The sequence below is a fragment of the Aptenodytes forsteri genome, unplaced genomic scaffold, assembly GCF_000699145.1.
Source record: "Aptenodytes forsteri isolate BGI_AS27 unplaced genomic scaffold, ASM69914v1 Scaffold139, whole genome shotgun sequence".
Lineage (NCBI taxonomy): Eukaryota > Metazoa > Chordata > Aves > Sphenisciformes > Spheniscidae > Aptenodytes > Aptenodytes forsteri.
Window position 1 is genome coordinate 4,221,352 of NW_008794414.1, and position 9,891 is coordinate 4,231,242.

The following is a 9,891-nucleotide window of genomic DNA, read 5'->3' on the forward strand; positions in this document are numbered from 1 at the left end:
ATTAGAGCAGCCAAGGATGGATAAAGACACATTTTACCACCAGACAGGAGAATTTCCTCAACGTTCCTTGGTTGATCTGCAAAGTCCTTCATCCAAAGTTGCATAGAAGTTGTCATCTTACCTTTAATACAGGTCCTCAGTCATTCAGTCAATTTTCTCCTCTCTCTCTTTTAAAAATATCCTGAAAATAACCTTCAGCTTCTTTAAAACATAAAGCTTTGGCATTTTGGAGAAACTGTAATGAGCCAATAAACCCAGTTTGGAGGCTGGTTAGTATCACATAAATTAATTTCCCTGCTAAATGATCAGAGTCACATCCACCTTTTTCACTACCATCTGCCTCACAACAAAGTTGGCACTGTACTCCTTTGAGAGGTGGACTGTAAAAGTGTCATTTAGAAAAGGCTGATTAACAAAATCCTTTCTAAGTTCCAATTTTCATGTTCCAGGGTAATGATCACAGGCAGCACATATATACTGTTAGCAGGAAGCACTCAAATGTCCATATGGCATGCACTTAAAAAAAAAAAAGTAAAGTAAATGGAATGTGTGTATGGATCTATACAAATATTCACCCTCATTTTCAGGGATTTTCCTAGATATTTGATCATGACAATTCTGCTAGTTGTTAGTTCTGCCTATGGAGGAACAGTCCCTGACAGCTGGGGTATTTCCCCTTCTTGCCTCTGGACTATATAATCAAGCATTTTGCCACACCTATAAAATGGTACTGGAACAAAGCACTTTTCCTGAGCTTGCTCTTAATTTCCCTCCCCCCCCACCCTCTCACCTCTTCTGATGTGTGACAGACATTTGAAGTCACTCACTTGGCCATCTCATTTCATTCCTCAACACAAACAGATACTTGGCAAGCACTTTGAGATAGTCCGATGGCAGGGGATACGCAGAGAAACAAATGTATGCTTCACCTCCGTGCAGAAAGTCTTCCTTGTTTCTGAAATTCTCATTTCTAAGTTCTCAATGTAAAAGACCATTCTTAATCATAACAATGCAAAGCTCTAAACGGGCCTTCCCCGATCGACTGGCGTCGCCCAGAGTTCACCAAGAGGAGATGTGGCATGTTCATCCTCCAGCCCAGAGAAGGTGATGTACCCGCGCAGGTGAGAACTGCAGTCCCTCAGCAGCTTCTGGTGGAAAAAGTCAGAGGACAGACTCAACACCTCTGCTCTGCAGCATCGGAGTAGTGCTGCTGGGTACTCTGGCTTTGGCTGGAGCTGGTCCTCACCTCTTGGACTCTGAAGTACCGCCCGCAGGTAGCGGGGACAGGGCAGGCTCCTCACCTCTTGCACTCTGAAGCACCGCCCGCAGGTAGCGGGGACAGGGCAGGCTGTGCCAGCTCTCTGAGGAAGAATCAGTTTAGACCATGCACACAGGACAAAGGGCTCCCCTATTTGGCTTTCTAGTGTCCTTATTTCTCTTGTTTGGGTTTGTCTGCTATTTCCCGCCTATTTTCTTCCCCTTGCCACATAAATGGTTTTGCTTCCTCTCTGTGTGATGTGGAGAACCAAGTTGTCTTTGTAGTTTGCAAAAGCCACACAAGCTCTTCAAGCTTAGCTTACCCTTAGCTTAGCTTAAACCCTTACGTTTACCAACGGTTGTAAAGCAGGAAACCATACAAACATGGTCCCTAAACTCAGATTAAAAACATCTTTCTGGAATTTTTTACTTGTTGTGGGTAAACGTACATGGAGGCTAAGATTTTCTTTATATTGAGAAGCCTCCAATGAAGGCAAGGAAGTTTTAAATTTAGACAGAGACTTTGATTTCCTTTTTCCAGCAATGAAAAACATGTGGTAACAAAATTGATGCATGGGACAGTGGGGTGATAGGTTTTTTGACGTGAAGGAAGGGAGGAAGAAGTTGAATACTCAAGATAAAATGTATACATATGTGTTTCCCTTTTATGTAGCAGAGTCAGCATTTAACAGTCCCATCAAATGGAATTTTACCAGTGTCATTTATTTTGCAAGGAATGGCACTGTCTCTTCCTGGGCCGAGGTACTCGCTGGGCCATGAGCTTTCAGACAAGGGAGCGGTATCAACTTGACATACAAGCATCATGTTACATTGTTCTCTTTCACTAAATGTCCCACAGAATGCTATTGTTCTACCATATACAATGCAGACAGTAGCTTTGGTTTACTTTCAGGAATAAGACATATTTTTTCCTCCAAATTCTTAAAACCTCAATTTTTTTCCCCTTAACACAAGCCATAAATCCTGATATAGTAACAGGAATTACTTGGGTTACAATGATCTCTCCTTTCTAAATAACTGGAAAAGACACCATTAAGAAGGTTTCCATAACTTTCTATCTTATTAAGTGTAATCAGATTCTGTAGTTTTATTTTTTCCCTCTTAATATTTATTTCCTCTGGTGTTTTCTTATGGGTGTTCTAGGAAGGACTGGGTTTTAAGAAATTATTTTCAATAAATCTAGTTAGGAAACTCTTCAGAGAGTTCAAGCAACAAAACCAGTTGCTTGAACTGCAAGCAACAAAACTTGAACAACAAAACTGCTCATGCAGTAACTGCATGAGTCAAATTTCACTTCAAAGAAGTTTTTGAAACTACACTGTGTATTTCTGATCTGTTTTCTGTCCTCAAAATGGAATCCAAATGACTTGAATGTAAATTATGCAAGCAACAAAACTTGAACAACAAAACTGCTCATGCAGTAACTGCATGAGTCACTTCAAAGAAGTTTTTGAAACTACACTGTGTATTTCTGATCTGTTTTCTGTTTTCAAAATGGAATCCAAATGACTTGAATGTAAATTAAAAATAGCAAATTGTATGACTGTAAAGGTCAAAATCTAGACCACAGAATTACTAACAGTGTTTCTTTCAGATCTATTGTCTTCCCAAATTTAGAAAGAATTGAAAACTTCCTTCTTCTCCATTGAAATTAGCACTGCCAGTAGAACATCTAGAAAACTTAATACATTAAATCTTTCATTCACCTTTCTCAAGGTCTTTATCATCTGAAAATGGATTTCTTTTCAGGAAAAAGAATCATAGTGTATAAAATATAATTTCTCTGACTTTCCATTTCTGTATGCAACAGGAAAAGATTTAATATTAACCAGGCTGCTGAGTTTTCTTCCTTTTAAAAGTATATATTAAATAGTACTCTAGGACTTTCTGGAGTCTGGATGTTGAATGTCTTCTTAAAATACTGGAAACTCCAAAGTACATGCATGTTGCAGTATGGCAATACCAATATTAGGTAATAACAAGTCTCAGATACAGTAAGCTGAAGAGGCAGAAGCTTCTGTTTGCTCCTGCCAGCAGCTCAGGAGGCTCTTCTCTAATTCTTCATTCTGGAGGTCAGTGCAGATTTTCCTGTTCATTACAGGAAAACATTCCTGTTCTTACCCAGTCATGACTGCAACCTGTCACTCAGATCCTGAAAACATGGAGATGCCTATTTTGAGCTAGGAGAGGTTGCTCAAAAATCATCACTGGCACTATTAGCTAAACCCTGTGGTCTAAGACTGGGGTGAGCTCCTTGAGGTGTCTTCAGTTTAGTTAGGTCCGAAAACTGGCAAAGGAACTGTTCTGCATTTCCCAGGAATTCCAAATAATTTCCACATGAATGAGATTTAACTGAAATCTCTGAACTCCTCACAGCTTGTTTCTGTTCCTCCACCTGAATTATGGAGGCTTCTAAGTTCACAGAAATGGGAATTTCTCCTGGGGAAGAAAAATTCTGGGTAGATTTCTGCCTGAGCATATGAAAAATGTGAAAAGTGCTTTCAAGTAACAAAAGGTAGCTTCCTTACTGCAGGAAGAGTAGCCAGTCTGTACCTGCATTGCAGCCTCTTCATTAACTGCTGGGTGGTTTAGAGAGCTGCCTGCTAGCCCGCAGCAGCCTAATTGTCATAGCACAAAGCTGCTGTGCTACATTTCTTCCCCTAAGAAACAGGGCGTGCTGCGCTACTTAAGAGAGTTTAAAAACACATTTTCCTGGGTTTTGTGGTTGACTTTGGGTATAGGAAATGTTTTAGCAATGTTTTATAAGTACTGCTTGCCTTTCCTTTATTCCTATCCTCAACATCCTACAAACACAGCCTATATTCCATTCCTGGTTTACAGGTTCAAAGACATTTCACTGCCAGCTAAAAACACAAGCATTGTTTACACTGGTCATTAAAACACCTATTAGTGTACCTGAGATCTCAGCTTGTCAAGTGAACATTAATCTGCTCAATTTTCCACCATGTATATGGTCACAAAAAGCAGAACCCTGCTAGTCCTTCGTGCAAATAAGATTATGTACATAAGACACATTGTTAGTATTATCACTGGAAGCATACTGTGCATTCACATAAGGCTACTTTAATGTGTTTCTGGTGTATCATACCTTTTTACAGACATGGTTGCTGATTTTAAAATAAAACTATTTTTCTTAGCTTGCTTGAAACCAAACCTAAAGCTTGGAAAGATAGCTACCATTTCTGTGTACAAGTTTTGGGCACAAATACAAATTTTTTTAGGGTACGTTACTTGGTATTCAGCAGATGAAAATGAGCCTGGTCACTTCGTGTTTTCAGTTGACTGGACACAAATCTTTGAAGATGCAGAAGCTACATAACAATATTTAAGATGACATTGTGCTTGAGGTGGCAAGCCCTGCTCAAGCACAACAACATACTATTTGGAAAGCTTACAAGGTTTATTAACCTGACCACAGCACTATGTAAAATGTGGCTCTGCCATTTCTTATTGTGCTCTGAGCATATCCAGACATGAGACACCCTGGATAGCTACATTTTGAAATACAATTGCGAACACAAAATACTCAGCTGGGAGGAAGACATAGACAAGTAAACTACAATTCAAGTTGTCGTCTGCTCAGTTTGTACAGTCAACTGACTTCAGCAAACGAGGAACAGAATGAAGCTGCAGAGCCCGAACCTGCGCTCTCCACCTGGAGCACAGCAAATGCCGCAGCGACCACCACCAAGCAGGACTGAAGATATATTTTGGAACTGTTTAGATGCTCACCCTGAATAAGCCACAACATTGAGGCAGATCTGCATAAATCTCTTCCTTGGAAGTAATCACTCCCAGAAGATTAAAAGGACTTTTTTAGATTTATAAGCCAGTTTTTATCAGAACAGAAACTAGAAGAACACACTTTGAAATCCAAGAAAGCTCAAAACGGAAGCGGAAGACAGAAGAGAACTTGAGGATCTTCCCAGTCCTGAGTGTCATAGCAGAGCCAGCCTCCACATCCAGTCTTGGTTTCAAGCTAACAACTCAGTGACTTCCTGAGTCACCACATCTCCCTCTCTCAAACCTTAGGAAAGGGTGATTTTTTTTCTCACCTCCTGTTTGGCTGTGGTTTTGATGCTGCTCTCCTCAGGAGTCACCCGCCCATGTTTGTTGTGCTGTTTCCTTGCTGGCTCTGGCTCTTCAGTTTTTCCTTCTGTGTGCCCTGTCCTTCACTTGGGAATCCTCCCTCCTCTGGCCATGTCCAGGAGTTTCTGGGGAAGGTGGCATCTCCAGGAGGAAGAGGAGGATTCAGTGTGCTGCAGCTAGGACGAGGCAAGGAGACTTCCTTTCTGCTGACCTGCCATACGCTTTTGAAAGAAATTAACAGACAAACTTCACACTCCCCATATCCCCTAAAAATCCTCCACATCTTTTCATAATGCACCTTTAAAACTAAAAAAAAAAAATAAAAAAATAAAAAGGACTGCCATCTGAGATATAGAAATACACCAAAGCTTAATGTAGCTGAGCAAATGTGCCATTACAGTACACTCTGGTACATCTAAGAGTTTCCTTCTCAGCTGGAGCACAGAACAAATGGAGTGAATAGGCAGACAGTAAAAGCAAAAGATAACTCCTTTCCAAGCATCATTACATTCCTCCTTTCCCCCCATACATATGCATTCTAAAGCAGTGTTTCCTGGGCTGTGCTCACGTCAGGCCCTGTAGGTCTTTAAGCTTGCACATCTGTGGATCCCAAGCAAGATAGCAAGCCCCTGATGCAGAGGGCACCGAGATATGTGCCACATTCAGCATTTCGGTGGTGCCTGCCTCATTTTGACACATCAGTACCCCACTGAGTTCATGCAGTCTGTGAGCAAGTCACCTACACCGAGTGCTACAGCTCTGAGCCTCAGCCCAAGGCAAACAAACAAATAAAACCTTCAAACCTGTCGGAAACCGTCTCAGCTTTACTAAGTGTAAGGACACGGTCTTAAGAGCTAACAACAATCTTCCATGAACAGAAGAGAGCTCAACTATTTAACAGCTTTGTTTTGGAAAATCTTCTTGGTAAACTGTGGGATTGGAGACGGTGTCCAAGAAAAGACTGAGGTCCTGCTTCACACATCCAGGTGCATTTTCTCCACCCGTATTCCGACCAAAGCAAAGCCATCCAGGACTGAAAATCATATACCTGCATGAGTGCAGAAGTGGACCTGGACTGATCCTTGCCGGTGTATGCAGGCCCGGAGGGACAGGACTAAATATCGCAAGCACAGCACTGGGCTGGTATCCACACACAGAGATCTGCCTGGCTTCGGGTCCAGCTCTGCCACTGGCCCAGGGCACCGACCAAGCAAAACCACCATTGCCTGCTCCCTGTCGGTCACACCCAAGGAGAATTTGGCTTTTTTAATCTAGAATAACAAAGGCCAAGAGAAAATTTGTCTTCTAAATATATCAACTATGTCAACATTGGGGACAAACATCTGTTTAAGTTTAAAATTAACTTTTGATCGGAGACAGGCATAGACTGGGTTCAGATAAACTTGGGTATGGACATGTGAATTGAGAGGTCCTGAGCCAGCCTTTTGGTGGGAATTGCAGGCAGCTGCAGAGGGGAAGGCAGGAGAGGGCAAGAGGAGAACAAGGCTATATTAAAGCTGTTTATTTATGGACTGTAGTTAGGGGTCAATCAAGAGCTGTGAAGGAAAAAAAGCAACCCAAACCAACCAAAAAAACAAGAAGAAAGTAAAAATATGGTAATGGTTAAGGCCACAGAATACCAACCTGTAAACTGTTTACAGTCTGCCTGCTGTAATCGATAGATATATTTTGCTGGGGATGGAAGGCTAAAATCAGACAGACACAAAACCGGTGAATGCATAAACAATGTCAGTCTGCGGGAGAGTGTGAAGTGCCAATGGCTTTTCAGGGAGCAAGTTGCTCAAATACTGCTGCCACTCAGAAAAAAACATAAAGCTCATTTGGCTAAGAGGTGAAGATGGTGTTTTCTGTGTACACATGCTGGTACCAACTATTTCACTGTTTTAAAATCCTGGTTTCCTTAGGGTATCCAGCGTTTCATTGCCTTGAAAAGTTTCAATGGTTAGTTTGTACATACCTGATTTGTGGTTTTGGTTTGGGGTTTTTTTGTGTTTTTTTTGTTTTGTTTGGGTTTTTTTGAGGTGAAAGCTTGAATTTTGTTGTGTAAGGGAAAGAAATCAGAGCGAGGGCAACAGCGCAGCTACCCTGTTAGCTCTGACAACCTGGTTCTCCTGTACAGTTTTGTGGAGCACTTAGGAAAATTACTGTCTCTCCCCTAAGACACATGAAGTTCACAAGGAAAGAAATTCAGTAGGGATAAAAGTGGGGAAGGGATTGCTGTTGCTGTTGTGTTAGGGTTTTACTTGTTTCGGACTTATTTTTGCTGGTGGTGATGGGTTCTGGGATTTACTGCTTGGGGTTTTCTTCTTTTGTTTGGCTTCTTGATGTAGCTCCAGCTAGGGAGGGGCAGCCTTCCCCATTGCTCACTGACAGCCAGCTGCTCTTTCCAGTGCTGTGTCTAGAAGTGAAGTCGAAAGTGCAGGTTGAGAATAAGCAACTGACACTGCAATCTATCATTGTGCTGCTGCTTTTCAGAGGAAATACTGTCTTAACTGGCAAGACAACTAGACCATCCTCCTTGCTTTGGAGAGCCTGTGGAAGCTTGGAAGTGGGTGGCGGCATTTGGTATGGGCACATGGATCTTTTTATGTCAGATACTGTACTTTTTGAAGTAGCCTTAAGATAAGTAACGCCATCACTGGACCAGCACAGCTACAAACCTGTCAAGAATTTGGGAAAAGTATGGGAGATGCTTCCCATTCTGGACTGAGAAAAGTGACCCGTGAGAGTGCAGGCGGGATCTGTCCAGAACAAGAAAGAGTGAGAGCTGGAAAGGTGGTGGAAATATGCCAACAAACTTGAAGACATTGTTTTGTCTTTGGCCAGATGGTTTGACAGTTTGTAGTATGTCTGTGAACGATGAAGTGCTTGGAAAGGTGTTGCTGACCTCTTACTAGTCCCTCAAAAAGGAACAAGGGAGTTATCTTTTTATGGGTGCTAAAGGCCTCCAGAGTATTGCAATAATCCACCATCAGCAGGGATAGAGAACTTCAGTGAAATAAACTGTATTTGGCCTTTCTGCGCTGGGAAGAGGAACACTCTGTCAGTCCTGCTGACTTCTGCAGTTAACCCAGGGCTTACCAGATGATAGTGGGGTTTTTCCTGCAATATATTGCCATTATGTATGTCTGTGATAAGAAATATTACTGTTGACGGGTTAAGTGCTCCTCTCTGATTCTCTATATAGATCCATCCTGACATTGAACTGCCAGGTACTAAAGGTGTGGTGCTTAGATATTACAGTGGTAGGGAACTTAAATATCTAGAAAGATCCCTGATAAGCGATACGCTCTGCAGATAAACCTCTGCCAAATTCTATTCAAATGGCAAAGAGATAATGTGAATATGACTCTAATGAAGGAAGGCTAGAGTTGCCATAATGCATGCAGGTGCAATTGCTCCAAATCTCTCTTAAAATCCATTTTCCTGCCAGTGCTCATTCTTCCTTTAAACAGAAGTTAATACTCTGCTGACATTACTGAACTCCATCATGCTCATTATCTCAGGCTAGCATTTAGATCAGGTTTTTGGAGGTGAAAGACCAATTCATTAACTCTATTGTGTCACTCAATGACTTCCTGTAGAGAGATCGTAAGTCAGATGGTGGGTGTCACTGCTGGAACATAAAAGACAGCTATAAAGTAGGAAGACAACTGGTATAATTCGCAAAAAAAGAGAAAAAAAAATTACTCTATAGCCTTTAATTTCTATTCATAGTTCAGGTTTTAAGTGTGTTATTTAGATAACAGTGCATTTGCGGGATTTTTTTTAATGAGTTTCAGATACAGAATGGAAGAGGTTATTGGTTGGTTATTTCTTTTTGACTTAAAGAGAAGAAATAATATAAGTAAGAAATAACACATCAATTCATGTAAAAATGAATTGAAAAGGGGTTCTTTAAAGCCAGATGCGTTGAAATGCCCATATATACTAACTTGTCTTAGCTTAAAGGGAAAAAAAGAGTGTTTAGAAATTTATTACTTTGTCAAAACGATAATGTTATGAAACTGTTCAAATTTTTGTTAAAGAAAAAAAAAACCAGCTGCCAGGAATCAAAATCCACTTATTTGATAAAAATAAAAACAAAATCCCCACACTGTTTCCTCAGAGTAAAGAAAATGTTTATTTTTAGGATGCTGTCTGGGATGAAAGAATTTTTTAAGACTTTTTTATGGAAAGTAGGTTCCTGCTGGTACTGGCTATCGACTGAACGTGAAGCTTCTCAGCTTGCACACGGGAAATAAACAAGGAAAAATACTTTTCATGCTCGTAATTGAGTTTTCCTAAGAAAATTTTCAAATATGACCCTTTCCAAGTGTAATTAAGAGCGACTTAACGTGAAGAAGCAGTGTCAAATAAGGAAAGCCTTTGCCAGAGAGCTTCGCAGCTTCTGTTCGGCCTCCCTCTACCTGTTGCTCAACAAAACCCCGGGAGATGACAGTTTGCGCGACTTTTTTCGAGCTGTAACAAGCATTGCATTGC